Source organism: Ambystoma mexicanum, chromosome 10 (genome assembly GCF_040938575.1).
Source record: "Ambystoma mexicanum isolate Mex_15411 chromosome 10, UKY_AmexF1_1, whole genome shotgun sequence".
Lineage (NCBI taxonomy): Eukaryota > Metazoa > Chordata > Amphibia > Caudata > Ambystomatidae > Ambystoma > Ambystoma mexicanum.
The window spans coordinates 460,577,151-460,596,374 of NC_090932.1; the positions used below are offsets into that span (position 1 = coordinate 460,577,151).

The window sequence follows — 19,224 nt, forward strand, 5'->3', positions numbered from 1 at the left end:
GGACTTTGTCTCTGGGTTAGTCGGTCCCACTAACCCAAGGGGAGAAGTCGTCCATTCCGGTGCTTCTCTGTCTGAAAAGGGAGTTTCAGCACAGCAGCAGGGCTTCACCAGGTAATTCAAAGGGCCAGGAGGATGCAGCAAGCGTCGTTCACAGTTTCTTCGTCGGGTGTTTCTCCCAGTGGTCGACTCTGCCTCAAGTCCCAAAACCCTTGCCTTTTAAGCAGGATTCTCTCATTCATGCACAGCCGAGGCTGTCAATCACACATCAGGGTCGCTATCCTTAAAGGACAGCCAGCCAGCCATTCAGGACTGGTTGCATTCAGGCATTCCTAGAGACAAAGGACAGGGGAGTTTTGGGACCCTCCCTCACATCGGTCCTTCCAGACACACTAGAGTCAGAGGCAGGCCTCAGGGCTGAAGTGCGCCAAAGGCAAGACAAACAAAGGGCTCCAATCTGTCCGACACACAGAGTAAAACCCGAGAAAGACCTCACAAACAGAAAATGGCAAAAAAAGAAGACAGGGGCCGTTTTGATAAAATGGTCACCCCTGGGTGCTATACTGCAGCTGAGGGTTCAGCATGTGGTAGAAAAGCACAATGGTAGGAAAAATTAAACCACTGCCACTAGGCATTTTAAAGTAGGGAGGGCATCATACAAATGTTACATGAGAATGTAGGATAAGTGGCTACTATGTAACCCCAGCACTCCACATAAGATGGTGTGTGCTGGACCCACAAACAGAAAAGATAAAGAAAGTCAATTTCACTTTACATTTCTTGGGAACAGTAGTTCACACAAGAAAAGGTATTTTAAACCTTATAAGAAATCTACAGGATTTCTCAGTGACACTGCACTGGAGGTGCTGTCTTTCACCATACAAAAAGTAGATGTCAGACTCCCAAAACAGTGAAAACACATGATCCAAAGGTCAAAACATATGAGGCAGTAGGAAAAGGGTCTCACTCACTCCAGGGTTAAAATTAAAAAGTCCTACAGTCCAGCAAAAGAGCTGGGGGTCTCTAAGGTTGAAGGGAATTAGCACAGAAATGAGAATTTTCCCTAATATGACTGCACCAACATATGCCAGTATTCACATGCACTCCTTCACACAGTATTCATGTTGGCTTTGCGCAAAATCCTATAATCAACAACCATAACGAAAAGTACCTCCAGGATAAAAAAAACAAAAGAAAAGGATCCAAAAAAGAAAGAAGCAATAAACAAACAGAACCACAAAGTCCCATCAACCAAGGTCTCAACTACCCACAACCTACCAAATACAAGAAACAACAAACCACAAACAGCAAAGACTAAACCCAAAAGACCATGAAAAACACCAATCGAAACAGGACGCCCACTAAGGAACACAACCCACGCTTCATGCCTCGCCACAAGAAAGACAAAGAAGCCAGAAAAGACAACAGAAATAATAAGAAATCCTAAAACACTCGGGAAGGCACGGACCAGCATGATCCCACATCCCGAAAAAACTCGACAAACATCTCAGATGGCCCAAGGAGACATACAAATAACAGAGCAAAGACAGACTACAATGCTCGCCACCTGTCCACATACGACAACATGGTAAACAAAAACTGCACAGCAATAACGAACTGACAGCCAACAAGCCTCACAAATACAAACCCAACCAGGACACCAAACGGATGACAACTAATAAACCTTCCCAACCTGGTCTCCACCATGGACAATACCCCAACCAGAACAAGGAACAAATTGGAAACAATCACACTCACTCTACACCCCCTATATCTCCAAGACTGGAACAACAGAGCGGTAGCTACCCTATTTACCACCCGGAAACGAACCAACCCCGCCATAAACCTTATCAGTCTACTCGACAAAGAGACTGACAAAGTACCACCCCACCCAAAAGACACAACCGGGAAAAACCCACCTGGAACAGAAACCCAACCAACAATGCACCGGTCAGAACAAACAATACTAACAACAACACAAAAGGGAAATCCAGCAAACTACAGTGCAACCTTGTCAACATTAGATCCATGGCAAAACACTCAACAGAAACCAATGACCTCCTAAGCGAAGTAGGCACAGACATGCTCTTCCTTACAGAAACCTGGCTATCAGACAACTATAAAGCCATCGCGAACGAAGCAATACCCGACAATTATAAATTAATACATGCCAACAGAGAAAACCGAAGCGGAGGTTGAATCACAATTATACACAAAAAAACATGCCTGAACATCTCAAATCATCACAACCAATGCAGAATACTATGAACCCCTCCTAATCAAGATAGAACTCAACGGCCAATCCAACATAGTATTCCTATTGATCTACAGACCATCTTCTGGCAACCCCAACTTTGCAACAAAACTAGCGGACGAGGCCGCCATGCTATCAGCCCACCACGACAACCTAGGTGAAAGAGATCCCACCGATATAAACATAGATACAACAGAAGACACACTTAACAATTGGATCAGCAAGGCCATTGACCAAATAGCACCAGCTAAAACATTCAAAGCAACACCTTTAAAAACTGGCAGAAAAATGGTTCACGGAAGAACTGAAAAAAACGCCAAAAAACTATTGCAAAATGGAAACAAAATGGAGAGAACAATACACTAGACAAGACTAAATAAAATACCAAAGACAACTCAAACTGTACAAAGCAAAAAAAAAAAAACTACTATGCTACAAGAATCGGCAAACAATTCACAGAAAGAACTCCGTCACCCCTACACAAACACTTTGTGACAGTCACTTACACCAGAGCAGGGTCTGTGTAGTAGCTGCACAGCAGTTACTGCCTCTGCGGGCATTAGCCTGCTCAGGTATTATGATATATTTAGTCACTTACACCAGAGCATGGTGTGTGTAGTAGCTGCACAGCAGTTACTGCCTGTGTGGGCATTATCCTGCACAGGTATAATTATATATGTAGTCACTTACACCAGAGTGTGTAGCAGCTGCACAGCAGTTACTGCGTCTGCAAGCATTAGCCAGCACAGGTATTACATATATAGTCACTTACACCAGAGCAGGGTATGTGTAGCAGCTACACAGCAGTCACTGCCTCTGCAAGCATTAGCCTGTGCAGGTATTATTAGATTTGTAGTCACTTACACCAGAGCACTGTCTGTGTAGTAGCTGCACAGCAGTTACCGCGTCTGCAAGCATTATCCTGCACAGGTATTATATATATATATATATATCATACATGCCAACACTCCCTATTTTTTTGTGAAAAATACTGCTATTTTTCACGTTCTCACGACTAAAATAATTTTTTCCCCAATGCATTCCTATAGGGAAATTGTCTCCCGATTTCTCTGTAGAAATCTCCCTACCAGGCATGTCAGAATGTTGGCATGTATGATATATATATAGTAACTCACACCAAGAGCACGGTCTGTGCAGTAGCTGCACAGCAGTTACTGCGTCTGCGAGCATTGAAGAGCCTAAACCGTACTGTAAATGAGCTTCGGAGCTGCTACTGTGTCTATAATACCAACAACAGGCTTCTCCGTGTAATTTCAAAACCAGATGTTTAGAAAATCACGTACTTACAATATTTAATTTCAGCAAGTGATAAGTACAATACAAGGAATTACGGCTTAAACGTGCATTCCTAGTGGTTGCAAAAGGGCTCATCTTAACAATATAACAACAAAGGAGTGAGAACGTCTAAATCGGTGGATGCTAAAAGAAATGCATATAAAATTCACTACAAGAGCTGGATCGCATGCACTCTCACCTGATGCTGCCTGGAAACTGGACCTGAGCGTTTCGTAAAGGTAGTGTCTAGTTCCCATTCGAGAAACGGACCATGGCAAAGCCCGCCTCCACTTCATCACTTGAGCTGCTCTACATCACTTGGGTTTGAACGTTCCCTTGTCATCTTTTTTGCACGAGCTGGAAAGCAAGGCTTTGCGGGAGCGATTTCTCCTTTGCAAAGCACATTTCGTATAGTTGTTATTTGGTTTCTGGTAAGTCTTAAAGTTATCTCTTGTTGATTGTTACTTTAATGCGCAGCGGCAATATTGGGAAGGGGCTATTTCTGTGTATTTTGGTGGTTTGTAATGTGTATCAGGGAAGAGATTTACTTAAAGTACAGACGGATTCAGTTTTGTTTTTTTCGTTATTTCAATGTATTTTGAGGATATGTAATGTGCATCAAATAGGTTAGGCGATATTAGGGAGGGCGTATTTCTGTATATTTTGGGGTTTGTAATGTGCATCGGTTGAGATTTGCTTAAAGTAAAGGTGGATTCAGTTCGTTTTGGGGTTTTCTCATGCAGATGTGCGATTTGCACGGGGGAGATGTGTTTTATGTAGTGGGTTTGCGCACAGTGCGTTCCTCCCTTCCCAATGGTACTTCCGCTGTACCAGCGAACAGTACAGCAAAACAGTTATCCTCCCTGCTGGAGGGAGCAAGGGGGTTGGAGGATTTGGTATGTACAGCAGATGGGGATATGTGTTTTATGCAGACAGACGCATTTGGGTTTGAATTTTTAGCATAACAGTTCTGTTCTTCATTTCTCTGGCATGGGGGGGGCGATTTGGTATTCCCTGGGGAGGGGATTTTTCATTTATCTCTTTGCACTGTGTGGAAGGGAGATCATTATCGATCACAATCTATCACAGATATAAAGTCTCTATGAGACCCGATAGCATTGTGTGTTTGTTTAAAAGTGTGTCGATGCTCTCTGAAATGCCTTTAAGGCGTATGGTGTTTCTGTTGAGTTATCGTGACGTTTCACGTGGGACGTCTACGTGCTTAGGAAGAGGATTACGAAGGAAGGAGCGTTCCACGCCGTGCACGGGCAGGTATTTATTTTTTACTGCCTGCTTATTCATCTCGGAGAAGCGCCGGGTATATTTAATGATGATAATGATATTTTTATTTATATCACGCTCATACACGGGGATTTCAGAGCGCGACAATGCAAGGGAGGGGAACTGGGCAGAACAAAACACCGGTGGGTTTGTTTTTCCTATTTTGATTTTAGTTGCACCAACAGCGGATCTTTGTGTGTCTTCTTGGCTAGTATCCCCATCCTCCTCCCCCCCCCCCCCCCCATCCCCCCATCCTCCCCATCCAGAACTGGTTTATGGCCGTGCCGCAAACGTCAGAGGGAATTTCAGGGCAGATTCGGCTGCCAGCAGCAAGTCGGTTTGTACCGCCATATTCACCCTTATCCAGGAAAAAATGCGGTGTGGGGGTCCCACAAGGGCCGCGGTGGGGGCGATATTGAAGGGGGTCGTGCCCAAAGAGGCGGGGTTTGGGAGGGGGGTGAGCTGGCAGTTGACCTCCGATCGAAGGAAATGTCCAAAATAATATCCACTTTAAACCACTTCCATGGCACTGGTGATGTTACTTCACTATGTGAATAATAGTTTTGACCAGTGTTGCTGAGTAAATATTCTTTAAAACGCACAATTTGCATCCCATTTTATAAAAAAAACTCCCTCTTGGGTACTATTCAAACAGGGTCAGAAAAGTAATGAATTGCTATTTACAACTATGGGCCACTATTTCATTGGTGCCCGAGACAATTTTATGGCCCAGTCTGACCCGCACTTGTACACGGAGCTACCAGCCATCTGTGCACCTTAACTACCAACAGCAATGTTAGTCTAGACTGTGACCTGAGCTCATGCTGAGGATTATTTTAAGCAGACCGTTAAAGAATCATTAAGAAGAGCAACCACACCCGGCACAGCTCCTGCAATTTGAGGGATAGTTTCAATGATAATAGGGGTATTTATTTATTCATGCAATGTTTGTCGGATACAAGTATCCGACAAACATTGCATAAATAAACCAGGTCGTGGCTGAGGACTGTAACTTCCTCTGGTGACCCTGTGCACCATGCATGGGGTCACCAGAGGAAGTCACAGTTTGCTTTTCCTGCAGCTGTGACCTGTATCAAAGTCCTGCTGTGTACAGGTAGGGGGGCGGAGCCATCAGAGCACTCGTGGCGTAATGAGCTGCTCCGCCCCCTACTCTGTGCTGCCGCATGTTCTTTCTTCTATTTCTTTTTTTTCCAAAGTAACCCAGCACAGAGCATGGGTTTGGGGTTTGCGGCGGCTGACTCTGGCCGGATCTCGTGATCCAGCTACACATCTGGTGCCGGATCTCGGTTCCGCCGAGAGCCGGCCCAATGATCAGCGTTGCCGTTATCTGGGCAACACGGCTTTCACAGTTAAAACAGCAATGAGCTCACTACGACGGCATGCAGTTCCCTTGGTATGATTTTTGTAACTTTACTGCCTTTACGAGGCGAGGAGTTCTGAACATTGCAGGGAGATATGCCTGACTTTACCGCTCAGTGTGCCAGGCAGTGCATTGAGCTGTACCAGCCTTTTACCTGTGTTGTCTCACTGACTAGGTGCCTGCATGTTGCTTTGCTAGTATACAATGAAAATGCAAACTCCTATGTAGTCTGAGTATTTAGCCCTAAAAAATAGCCATACTGCAGGCAGAGGTCTTCAATCTGTGGGGCGTTTGATTCAGGACAGCGAGAAAATACATGCTCAGTCAGTGCAACGTGATGGGCGCACGGGAAATAAATGCAGCCTGGACGTGCGCTTTCCTGCATTTCGATCGTGTGTCCACGCTGTGTTGTTGCTTCCTGCTGGTGCCGCCAGCGTCTTATTGCCTGGTAAGGGATGCTGCTTCTCGGCTCAGACCGCCACACCACAGTTGCAGGGAGTGCCGGGAAGCAAGCGTTTCAGGCCTTTGTTGGTCCCTCTGCTTCCCTCTCCCCATTTGGACCCACGAAGACTAACACATGGGGAGGGAAAGGTGAGCAAGGGGGCTGGATCACTGCAATGCTGGTTCCCCCTGCGCCCCTCTCCCTCTGTGCCCCCACTTTGCTTAGCCACGGGGGAAGAAGAGGCGAGCAGCGACGGAAGCACACATTGCCAGTTTTGTGTGATATCCAGCTCCCCCCACAGCAGATTGCTGGGCTCTCTGGCAATCTGCCGTGGGGGAGCCAGATATCGTACAACAGTCCCCCTGCTTTGGCTGTCCCTCTGCCTCGTCACCCCCTCTGGTCCATGGGACGGCGCTGGCTGGGTCTGAGATCCGGCATCAGATGTCTGGCTGGATCTCAGGACCCGGCCTGCCTCAGCCGTGGCCAGACTTTACCAAGCCCCCAGCTTTGCAGAGGGAAGCTGGGAGCTAGGTGACCTAATCTAAGCAGCGCTCCTTTCCCCAGCCTTCGCTCGTGCCTTTCCTGGCTCTATTTGCTCCTACAGTTAGTTTTTTTTCTGTCCTGAAAGGGACACCACAGAAATCAATGTGCCATGAACATCACGGTGGCAGGGAGGGAGGTGGTCACTGTTGAAAGCAGGCATTATACATGCTGGACACATTTATTGTTCATATGTGCGTTTTACACATTCAAAGGGCAAAAAATAATTTCCAAACTCAAAAACGCTACTGAAACTTGCGTTCACTAGTTTTCTTTGATGTTTTTTTTTTTTTTTTTTTTTCCCTGAGCACCACACCAATACAATTTTTGTGTGCCCCTTGCTTTGTGTTTTATCACAGGTTATATTTATAAAGATGTTATGTTTACAAATAAATGTTTCCATTGTGCTGACAGCAGTTATTAGGAAATTAAACTGGGTTCATGGGTGCCAAACGGAGGCAGAAATACCCCAACCCATCCCTTGGCCAAAAACATTTTTATAGCGCTTCCTTTTTTTTAATAAGTAATTGCGAAAAGTCATTTAATTAACAAGTTTTGCACATATATATATTTTTGTTTTGGTTAAATTCAACCATAAACAGTCTCAGCAATGGTCTGTCAACCTGCTGCCCTACCCTGGGAACCATCTACTATAGAGCAAGTCTATGCATACCTTCGTGTACTAAAATCACTGCATTACCAACAGTACTTTGGGTGCACCGCTGCCATAGAAGTGATTTAAAGTAGAATTCCTGTATATCATTCTGCTGTGGGTGCCAGGCCTTCGCCTGCATGTTGCACCATGTGTTGCAGAGAAGCCAGGGGGCCTCGTGTCTGGCATGGCAGCCGCAGCAGTCTGCTGCTACGTCAGCGCTGTCACCTAACTGCAGTATAAGCTACATGGCTATTACTCGCTGTTTCCGAAAATTAGCTCGGTGGGTTAAGAACTACAGTGTCATATTCTATGTAAGATATGTAGATGAATGATTGGAATGCCAGGACTTCTCAACTGTTATGGGTAAAATATAACAAGCTGATGCTCTTTCTTTCGCTCGCTCTATTTTCTTTTTTGTCTTTGGGACTAAGTATGAATGACGGTTTCAGGTATGTGCTCTGACTGCTCTCTGCCAGCTGGGGTGGACTGGCCTCTAGGGAACTTCAGAGATTTCCAGGTTGGACCCTGCATCCTATGTCCCTTTTTGTGTGCAGGGGAGGATGTATGCTGACTGGCAGAGTGTAGTGCGCAAATATTGGTATGGTCAATCTGGTACCTCCCTTTTTATAATATATTTCTTTTTACTTTTTCAATTGCAGGAACACAAATTGGCTCAATCATCCCATCTTGGACAGCAAAGTCCCCAGCAACAGTGGCATCATAAACAATCCTGACCTCTGTATTGGGACTTGCCAAAGGTAAGAATGTCTTTTTTTTTTGAGAACTGTATTTTGCTGTGGGTGATGGTGGGGTAATTTTAAAGGTATAGTAGGAGTCAGAATCGGCGATTTCAAACGTATTTTAGAGGCTGTTCCTTTCTCATGTCCAGTTTGGGGTGGTACTGGTAAATTCACGTCTGTGGGAGTTGCATTTACAGTGCACGGTGTACTCTCGCCTGGTTTCCCAGCATTACATCTTGCTTACTAGCTGATGCTTAACACCCAAAAGCTGGTTTTAACCCCTGCTCATTTTTGAAGTCGCAGGTAGACCCATGTATCCTTGACTAACTGTTTTCATTGCAGCAGCATCACTCCAAGTGTCGGTGTGTCAACCTAACCACCATCATCTTGGGCACCACACTAATCTCAAAAATGTAGGCCACGAATACACCTCATTCATAATTGACGGCAACATCATCAAAGTTGCCAGCATGGTAAAAACATTAGGTTTCTACCTCAATTCCGCCCTTACCTTTTCTAAACAAGTTAATACCCTGGCCTCTACTACTGCTTATACTTGTAAACTTATCAGAACTGGCAAACCATTTCTCTCCAAGGACAGCTGTATGATCCTGGCCAGAGCCCTCATCTTGTCCAGGTTGGACTATTGCAATGTTCTTTACATTGGTTCTAACAATATATAATTAGGAAAATCCAAAATCTTCTTCTGAGATCAGGAGACAAAATAACTGGCTCTCCACTAAGGACAAAATTCAACTGAAAACTGCCTTGCTTACTCACAAATCACTGAATAATGCTGCACCTAGCTGTTTATCCGAGAGATTCCACAGAAGGACCTCCACTAGACTGTCTAGACTTATTAACTCTAACTGCCTCTCCATCCCCAGGTTTAAACTTTCAAAGGTTGGGGGCAGCAGCTTTCCTGTCAAAGCTGCCCAGTTTGGAATTCCATGCCGCCAACACTCTGAGCAGACCAATCATACCAGAATTTTAGATCCAACAGCATTAATTGGCTTAAATCTACTGACCACTAAGGCACGCCATACTTACCACTTCTTACTCATCCACTTAAGCTGTGGCTATTAGGTCTAGACCTCGTGTTCCCACTTGATCTCGTAACTGTAATTGCTGCTTATTTACTAGTCTCCACCTGTCTCGCCCCCTACCTACCTCACTGCATATCTGCCTTTATGCCATTCATTCTTGCAGCATGTCCGACTTGCAAAGGCCAGGCACCCCAGCTTGACAATTGAATAACCCTCTACTTGTCTCCCTCATTATCTGCCCTGTGTTATCTATCTTGCTCCTGCACCACCACCTGTCTGGGCTACCCTTTCCTGACTCTCTGCCCCACTTCTGACTGCAATTGTTGTAACCTAGCTGTGATTTGTTTTGTTTAGTAACATTTTGTAACATTTGATTGTTATTAATTGTTGTAACCTAAGCTGTGAACTTTCTTGTAACATTTCTGCCCCCTGTTACCCTCGGGTCTGGTGCACAATACAAATAATTAAAAAAAAAAAAAAAAAAAACCCATGTATCCTTGACTAAAAAACCTGTGTCCTAGCAAGAAAAATCCAGTGAAGCACTTGACCCAGTCACACAGGCAAGTAAGGATTTCTTTTCCCTATGTAACATTGGTTGAGTAGAAGTGCTGAAGGTTTATATCCACCCTGTGCAATGTGCATCCAGGTGTGGTTTTCGCTGCCCTGTGGCCTAGTCCAGGACCACACTTCAACAAACAATTTGTGCTAGAACTTCACGATCTGAACAGGGAGTCTTCTGAGGCTTGTATCAATGTGGTGTTTTTTTATCCAAGCAGCATTTCTGCAGAGTCCCCCCCCAGCTGTTCACATGGTTTAGCCCCCCCTCCCCGAGCCTTTTCACATGGTTTGTTTTAAATCTTTTTTAATTAATTTTTGAAAACTTTGAATGGTTAAAATATCTTTTTCACTGTACCGATGGGGGGGTTGATTTAGAAAGACCACTCGGTGACCGCACAGAGCGGTCTTTCGAAAACAGACTATCATACTTGTTAAACCCCTCTCTCACATGAGTGCGCGCAGGGGCTGACAGGCGCTGTGATCGCCAGCAGAGTCTCCACAGGAGGCAGAGATGAGTTTTGGATTGTGTGCACATGTATGTAAGATGCGTGTGTTGGGTAGGGGAAATTGGGGGTTCGGTGCCCCCCCCCTTCTCCTCCCCTGATTGACGAGCGGGTGGGGAAGGAGGGGGGGCAGTATGTGATTTCCGCACTTTAAAGTTAATACAAAAATGGCTGGAAAATGTATCATTTTGCTTGTGTTCGAGCTTTAAAATTCAGAAATAAGGCATAGAACTGGATAGTTTCCTAGAGCCCAAAGATGGTGGAAATCTTAAACGAAAAGCGGAAGGAGAGGTGGAAACGGAAACAATTTATTTTTTGCATTTTGATTTCACATGGATCGCAGTTACTGACAAGTTAAGCTGCAGCGTGAGGTTTGTGACGCTACATTAACAAGCCTGAAGCCAGCACTTGAAAAGGTGGATTTGGAAACAAAACATTAGCAAAAAAGGGATTTGTTTGTACGGCAGCTGCAAGGCATACACAAGCAAAAAGACACTGTTAAAACGTGGCCTCAGTACCTGCAAATGCTTTGGAAGCTTCTTTCCACATTATCTGGGGGAAAAGCCCTTTACCGATGCTGAGAGTAATTCTGCCAACAATTCTCACTGTCAACCGGGTAATGCTTAGTGATGGTGCAGCAGAGAAATGCAAAAGTATCTTTGTCTGATACCACAATTTTCCGCCGCATCACTGAGCTGTCCTCTTCTATCAGTACAGCATTGATATTGTGCTTGAAATGTTTTGTAAACCAATTCAGGGCAGAGCAACTGCATCTATAGTAATTGACATGGTTAACTACTTCCTAAATTCCCAATGCCTAAAGTGGGAGGCGTGTGTTTGTGTTTGCTTGGATGGTGCTCCTTCAATATCTGCTTCTAGAACTGGGTTAAAAGCAAAAGTGTTGGTAGTAGCTCCACACATATTGTGTAAACACTGCATGATCCTCAGGAAGCTTTGCCTGTGTGCAATATGGGGAATGAATTCTAGAGGTGCTGACTTCTGTTGTAAAGATTGGGCTCTTGTGCGGTGCATCTTAATAAAATGCACACCTGTTTGCCACATTATGTGCAGAAATGGGAACTGAACATGCTTTGTTTCACACGGAGGCCAGGTTGTTCTCCAGGGGGAAAGGTTTTAAATTGTGTTTAGGAGCTCAGGAACAAAGTGAGATGCTTTCTCCTGGGTTCAGACCAGACGAAGAGCCTCTGTGTGATTCACACTGGCTTGTACTGTTAGTTTACTAAGGCAATCTCTTTGAAAACCTCAATTTTCTAAACCTCTCCTTGCAAGGCACAGAAAAGAAACCACATCATTGGCTATGAATGCAAAAATGGCAGCATTCAAGAAGTTGGAGCTTTCGCAGAGGAGGGTTAATGTGTGCATTCCGACGCGTTTCCATTATTAGCAGATGCTCTTGAGGAGGCGGCGTATGATCTTTTCATGTGTTGCTGAACTAATGGGGAAACCATCTCCGAACCACTCTCAAAGTACTTTCCAGAGGACAGTTGTAGCCTCAATGACTGAGTGGTTCAGCCTTTCCTATCAGACATAGGGGCCCACCCACCTGCCAATACACCTCCAGGAGGAACTAATGGACCTTCAAAGTGACCGCCTACTGGAGAGCCAATTAAAAGAAATTGTCCTTGGGTGGATTTTGGCGAAATGCAGTTTCCTAATAAATGCACAGTCAATGTACTATTACCTTTCAGCACCTCGTACCTTTGCAAGATTGATTTTTCAACACTTGCAGCCCTAAAGGCTAAATATCAGACACAGCTGGTAGAAAACCTGTGGTTGGCTATTGAAAAAATTGAACCCAATAGTGATGGTTGGCTGCTGAAAGGCAGGCCCACCTTCACACTAGTTCTCCAGTATGCCACTGTCCAACTTGCAAGTGACTGCATTGATAGTAATCAAGTTTTTGTACTTCAGTATGTCCTACGTTACTGTAGGAAATAAATATCCAACACTACTTTAGTCACGTCCCCTGTAGCACAAAATTCAGAATGCTGCGTTGACAAATATTTGCCCTCTAATTAATTTGTGTTATTGCAAGCAATGATTTTGGAAGAATGTTTAGCACCCACACCTCCCTTTGGCACTATTCTACACCAGATAAACATTTTGGAGTCCATGTGGATAGAGTTCCCAAGCCAGGTACCTTTTTCTTAGGGAGGGCTCGGGGGTCAAACAAGTTTGAAGACCACTGCCTGTAGAGAGACTATCTTGTTACCAAGAAAATATTTTTTTTAAAGAATAAAAGCAAAACAACCTAATTGCTATCTTGCTGGCACCGCTATATGTCAACATATATTTTGTGCTAGTCTGGATGAGCACTTATCCTCCCTGGTCCCTAGGGGACCATGCACGTGTGGGCTTAAACAGCAGAAGTTTAATGTACTAAACAAACATTAGAAAAGTCCCTGGTTGCTTTAAAGTGGTCCATTATCCACGTGCTTGCTGTGCCCTTGTCTTGCTGTGCCCTTGTGTGTGACGTTGCTATGTGTCCGGTACACATGACCGCTCCTTCAGTGGGTACGAGCAAAATCATTCAAGTGCTTTATTGTGAAGGAAAGAGTTGCACAGACCGAGCAGTACTCAAGATTTGACTCTGTCGACTGCTTAAGAACATTGCAGTGGCGCATAGCCCCTGTGAGAATGGGTCTATTGTATATAGAGGGCACAATGCTTGTAATTTTCAATAAGTTGCCCAGACAGATGCATGCCAGTGCACAGACACCCGCTGGCATAGATTTCCCTTGTGTGGTGATTGTTGATGTGTGGTTTGTGGGAAGCGTGTGTGACTTTCACAGCATCTTTAATATTGCTTAATTCTGAAGCAGGGTGCCAAATGGCAAAGTTTTGTTTGGCTAGCATGAAGGGTGGCTATGTTTTTAAGTGTGTGGCAGACTGTTTGAGCTGCTGTTTGGTACGGGGTGTGCTGCACACACTGCCGGGTGTAGTCTCAGGCTGGGGATGGTTGAAACACCCTGATGACTGAGTTCTTTGATTCCTGCGTTCCTCCTTCTGGTGGTGCATGGTGCTTTGGGCTTAGATTTGCTGTTGTGATTCTGCGCACAGAGAATGGTTGCAGATATTGGCTATCCAAGCTCTCATGAAGAAGGGAGAGAAAGACTTCTCTAACCAACAGTGGACAGATGCCCCCCATCTATTTATTTCTCTTAACAATGCTTGCAACCTGATCATTGCTTTCACTTAAGCCATTGAACACCAGCCAATTGAACACCTGCCAACAAAAAAAAGTGGCATCCATTAATTGTCCAGCAACTGAATTTGCATTAAAGGAGAGTCTCAAGGATTGTTGAGATTTGTGTAATGTGAAAAGTGTACAGGGCAGGTACTCTGTGAAGTTCAAGGTCAAAGCACCCCTAAAGAGTTTCTGTAAAGCTGCCTACCATAAAAAGCGAACTGTCTGGCATTCAAAGACTCATTTTGTATTGTAATGCTTTTGAATATTATTTTTTGACTGCTGGAAGTTATGGATGCTATACCCGCGAGGCAGAGCTTTTTACGCCATTTACTTTAAAGAGCACATAGATGGCTTGTTTACCCCCGTTTTCCATTGTCTTTTTCGGTTCACAGTAGGGCTAGTTGTGCCATCCTTTACGCGCGGGGGACCTTGTTCTAATTCCTCTCATGACTCGTGCTCTACTCCCATCTACGTTTAGTTTATTCAACACTTTGGGGAAATTGCTACATGATTTAATATATACAAATGTAAGTTTCAGGGACTCGGGATTACTGCATGTTCTAGTTATACTTATGTCACATTCTCTTTATAGGTTGATGAGGTTCCCGGAGGGATTTTATTGCCCCTTCAATGGTTTTATTTTTTTTCCAAACACTTACCCTCAGCAGTTAATTCAAGATAGTTTGCCTGTAAACTTTATTGAAAGCTTGCTAGGGATAGGGATCCCTGTCATTTATAATGTAAATATCTTTTTTGATCATTGTTTATGATGATCTGGGGTGAATGCTTTTTATGGTTTTTCTTTTGATCTAATGATGAGACCAGTTCATTCTCGTTAGATGATATTGAGCTATTTTCTTGCTTGTATGGATTTTTCAGCAGCCTTGTTCATCAGGACTGGCGTGGTAGCTGGAGTTTTCTGACCTGGGCGTGAAAGGAGTGCTGTGAATTGCTTTGCTATTAGAAAGTGGCAGGTCACTTTATTCCTTAAGGCAGTGGTCTTCAAGCCTTTTTATGCTGAGCCACCCCTCGAGTAAAATAATTTCTGCCCCCTTTCCACAAATGCTTATATTTTCTATTAGAAAGTCACCATAATCCTTCAATTCCCCCCCCCCCCATATCATCTGGCATCCTTTGGGCCCCCAAGTTTGAAGGCCTCTGCCATAAGGCGCCCTAGCTGTTCAGCATACAGAGGCCCCCTTTTCGTGGGTGGGGCGACTCCTTCCCAGTTCCACACAATGTCTGCCCTACTGATCAGGCTGACTGCTTTCAAACCATTGCCAAGTAGGGGATAAATGCTCTTACTGGCTGCTCCTCTCTGGCTTTAATGCTGTTGCTGCTCCAATGCCCCCACATTGTTCCACACAAATAGTCCATGCCTTCCTCAGATAGGTGCACCGACCCATGAATTGGTTTACTTTTTTGCAGGATTTTTCCACTGCTATTAGCGCAGCACCAGTTCAGCTGTAGTGCATAATTTACTGCACACTAGCTAACCCCGGCCACGCGTTGCTGTGGCTCAGTATGGTTAAATGGAAAAAAAAGAAAAGGGAGAGCGCATGTTTCTAATAGGTTTAATTTGACAACGCTTGTGGGTATACAATATTTTTTGTTCCATTGTCTATCAGATATAGAGATTGTCTGGTTTTCCGACTGTAGAACACGTGACTTATAATTGTCCACGTGAGATGCAATCCGTGTCTAGATCTAAACCGCAGATTGGCCTTGAGCATTGTTGATGGTGATGGCAAACAAAAGTTGGCATGAATTGAGCTGTAACGATTTCTGTGCTGAACAACGTCATTTGGAAGCATGAGTTGTATTTCGTGATGTTGGGTAGGAAATGGTTTGATTAAGCTGTATATCCGGCAAGCAAAGTTTTTAATGGCTCTGGCGGTTCTCCAAGTTGAGGCAGCTTAATTTTCCTGGCGGCGCAACGCATTCCTTTTCATTCTCCATTAAATTTCAGTGCCTTGCAATAAGGACACACTTCAGTCATGGTGCCGATGAGAACATGCCGGCTCAAACTATAATCATAAACTGGGTTGTACCGGAATGCAAGGCGATTGTAATCGCGTGATTGCTGAGCACGGAGTCTTGTTTGACGCTGATCGCCTGTTTCTCGTTGAATTCTTTCAGCCACTCTGTCTGTCGCATTCATTCTGTTGAGAACAAAGCAGATCTGAAGCTGCAGAACGCTATCCCCTTGCTCGCAACCGTGCATCCTGAAGTCTGGCTTCACGTCGCTCTGCTGCTTCCTTGGAACGTATTTGAGCCATTCTAAATCGGAAACATTGAAATGGAATCGTAAAATATTCAGTATAGTGTGTGTTTTTACGTCCAACAGATGGTGCTGTTTTTCAGAAAAGGCATGTTTTTACCTGTCACAGGTGACATTGATGTATAGTAAGTATATAAAAACATGCGCCTATTCGAATGCAACGTTGTGTCAAAATTTCAAAGCAATCGGTGAATAACTTTCGGAGATTTAAGATTTTGAACATTTACGTTTTTATTTATATAGATAAGCGTTGCTTATGGGGCCAGGGGATGGGTGGGGGGGGGTTCTCACCCTTCTGGAGGATAGTGCCTGGCTCATATTAGCAAGGCCTTCCTGCTAAGGTGTAATATTTACTTTTTGTTCCCCCCAGTAAAGACTTTGGTCATGGGTTCTGTCCCTGCATACCCTCCTATTTCCGGTACATGTTGCTGTCTGCAAGCTGGGGCTCTCTATGGTTGATATTTACATTTAAGAAACTGAAACGGGTGCTTGTCTTTTAAAAGACACACACAAAATATTTAGGTACAAAAGCTCTGCAGTTAAGAACCTATTGCCTTTCCAGAACACCCACCTCTAAATTTGCGAACAGATGCAACTAGTTAAAGCCACAATGGGTGGAAGTCTTGGAGGAAGTTAACCAAGCACCAAGAGACGCTTCACTCATAAATCGGGACACATCGGGCAGGAACATCCATAGCAAGCCCACTATAAATTAATGGTTTTGGGTACAGACCTGGTTCACAAATACTTGGCACATACTACATTTACATATTTTATTTCTTCTTTTAGACCATAACTCAAATCATCATGGCACTCTTTTGATTCTGACAATTCTCTGCATTTGACATTTGAAAGGATGGGGAATTTGAGCCTTTGCAATTCCTGGTAAGTTAATTTTAAATTGCTGATAGAGGGCATCGATGAAAGTAGAAGAGAAATACGTGAAGAAAAGGATTTCAAGGCAGTCATGCTTTTCTAGTTAGGTAAGCAATGAATTATTATAATTTTTTTTTTCTTTTTCATCTATTTGATGTTTGGGGGAGGAGGGTACATCTGACATCCCTATGCAGAGTTGTTCCCTTTTCTCACACATAGAGATGAATGCTACACAATACCCACCTCATTTACAGCATCTCTTTCCTCTAGAGTAACTCTCTAAAGTATAGATGGTCTACTGATTTCTCTGTTGTTGGCAAAGCGCTATGGGTTGAACGCCCTCAGGGACCGTAGTCCAGGACAGAGAATGGATTGGTATTGGCGAATCGCACTCTACCTCCTTAAAGTTAGGTATACTGTCTTTTAGAATGAAAGTAAAACCATATCATCAGGTTATTCATCTGTAGGTGAATGTATTCCTATAAAGTCAGCCGGCACATGTTTCGACCTTAGCCGTCTTCAAGGCCTTGAAATTGAACACTTGGTATGGTGACGAGGTTTGGAAGTCGATTGAAATTTTCTGATAGTACTTGATGATAAAGGGTTGAGTCCCGAGAGACCTGTCAATAACTGGCGCGTTGTGCTAAAAGTCTTTAGTGGTGCTTGGACATCCTGGATTGGTTCCCCAAATCAAAATTCCTAAACTATCTTTTTTGATTTTTGACCTTAGATGCAATCCTGGAAATTTAGTCCACGGGTTGGGGAACCAATCGAGGATGTCCAAGGTAGAGCACGATTCTACCAATCCATTTTCTGTCCTATTGATTCAAGGTATTTATGCATAGATCTTGTGGAATTGGTGACGCAGCTATTTATAAATTATAGTGGTCACAGCGCACTCTCAAAGGTCTGTACCCATACACACTTTTATGTGTGCAGTTACACTGATTAGTGGGTAGCTGCATGGGGAGGGAGGGAAAGCCCCACAGAGAGCAAGAATAAGCAAAACTCCAAGGGGGCGGATAGTGTCACGCTTAAGGGGAGCCACCCCAGTGTACAGCTCAGGCAAAATGTTTATTGTATTGGTAGTCACATTATGAAGTTTCAATTTGCCTTTTTCATACCCGCAGCCAAGAAACAGTATTAAGACACAGGAAACATTTGATGAAATAACGAAAAGCTATAATGGAGGCTTTAAAAAGAAAGGTAGAGGAGAAAAAGCAGCTACTGGTGGAATCTGGAAAAAGAAGATGCAATGAAAAAAACAAGAGAATTATATTGTAAAAGCTGATGGGTGAAAACTGACTATTCCAAAACGTATTAATGGCTGTTCACAAAAGCTGGAAAACCTAAGTCTTTTGGCAGAGATGGCTAGTGTTCTTCGTTCCTCCTACATTCCTTCCTCAGAACCTGCCTCTTACTTCACCTGGACAATTTATAGACAACGCATTAAATTGGCAGATGTCTGTGTAATGTTGCAGTTCCCAGAGATGTAGCTGTGCAACAACTGCAAAATATTGGACTATAAAGTAACCCGTTAATATTGTCTGCTACAAAGGTTTTTGTCGGACAGATCTAATTTAACAAGCTCAACTCTATCACCACGTCTTCTTAACAGTGTGTTCTTGTTACAGTATGACTGTCATGCCTGTTTGGACAATGAAGTGACACCTACACGTTACCACACACCTGTGCAATCTTTCAGATTACGGTTTTTAAAAAAACTATGGAATTGGAACATCCCCACACCCGAGTCTGGTTGCTACGTCAGCCCCTGCTACTAATCTACAATGTAATTGTAGCTCACATGCTACTCTGTGAAACTGAAGATGCAAGTGTTCTTGTGTGTAGAACTATTATAGTTGATCTGGTGAATTTATAGGTTGGTGCAAACTTGTAAATCGTACATGTTCTTGTGATATTGGATTTCTTTTGGGGATCAGCTAATGTTTTCGTGGGTACGGTGAATGGTCGAACTAATTGCTAGCTGCTCATAGTGATATTGGGTGAATTGATGAGCAGTCTTGTCATGCAGGAAGACCTTTAAGGGTTTCTGTTTAGGTCACTGAAAGTGTTTATTTTAGTGCAGTGATTTGTAATTGTGGCAGTTTATTGGGTATGATGCCATGTTAGCTAGAGGTGAGATATGAAATGAGGGAGTTC

At 43.9% G+C, this 19,224-nt stretch overlaps 1 protein-coding gene and 1 long non-coding RNA gene across 5 annotated transcripts in view; one reads left to right on the top strand and one right to left on the bottom strand.

The window, feature by feature from the left end:
- Positions 1–3,881, bottom strand: part of LOC138491499 (uncharacterized) — a 68,283-nt gene extending 64,402 nt beyond the window's left edge. The window contains exon 1 of the long non-coding RNA XR_011276023.1: positions 3,747–3,881. This is a non-coding gene — a long non-coding RNA (uncharacterized lncRNA). The remainder of the gene's footprint in view (positions 1–3,746) is intronic.
- The window catches only part of NCK1 (NCK adaptor protein 1), a 1,070,986-nt gene continuing 1,055,604 nt past the window's right edge, over positions 3,843–19,224 (top strand). Inside the window, exons 1-2 of one of the 4 annotated variants that reach the window (XM_069618028.1) lie at positions 3,843–3,978; positions 8,506–8,604. The gene's annotated coding sequence lies outside the window, so the exon portion shown is untranslated. The other 3 variants (XM_069618030.1, XM_069618027.1, XM_069618029.1) reach the window with 3 other exon arrangements.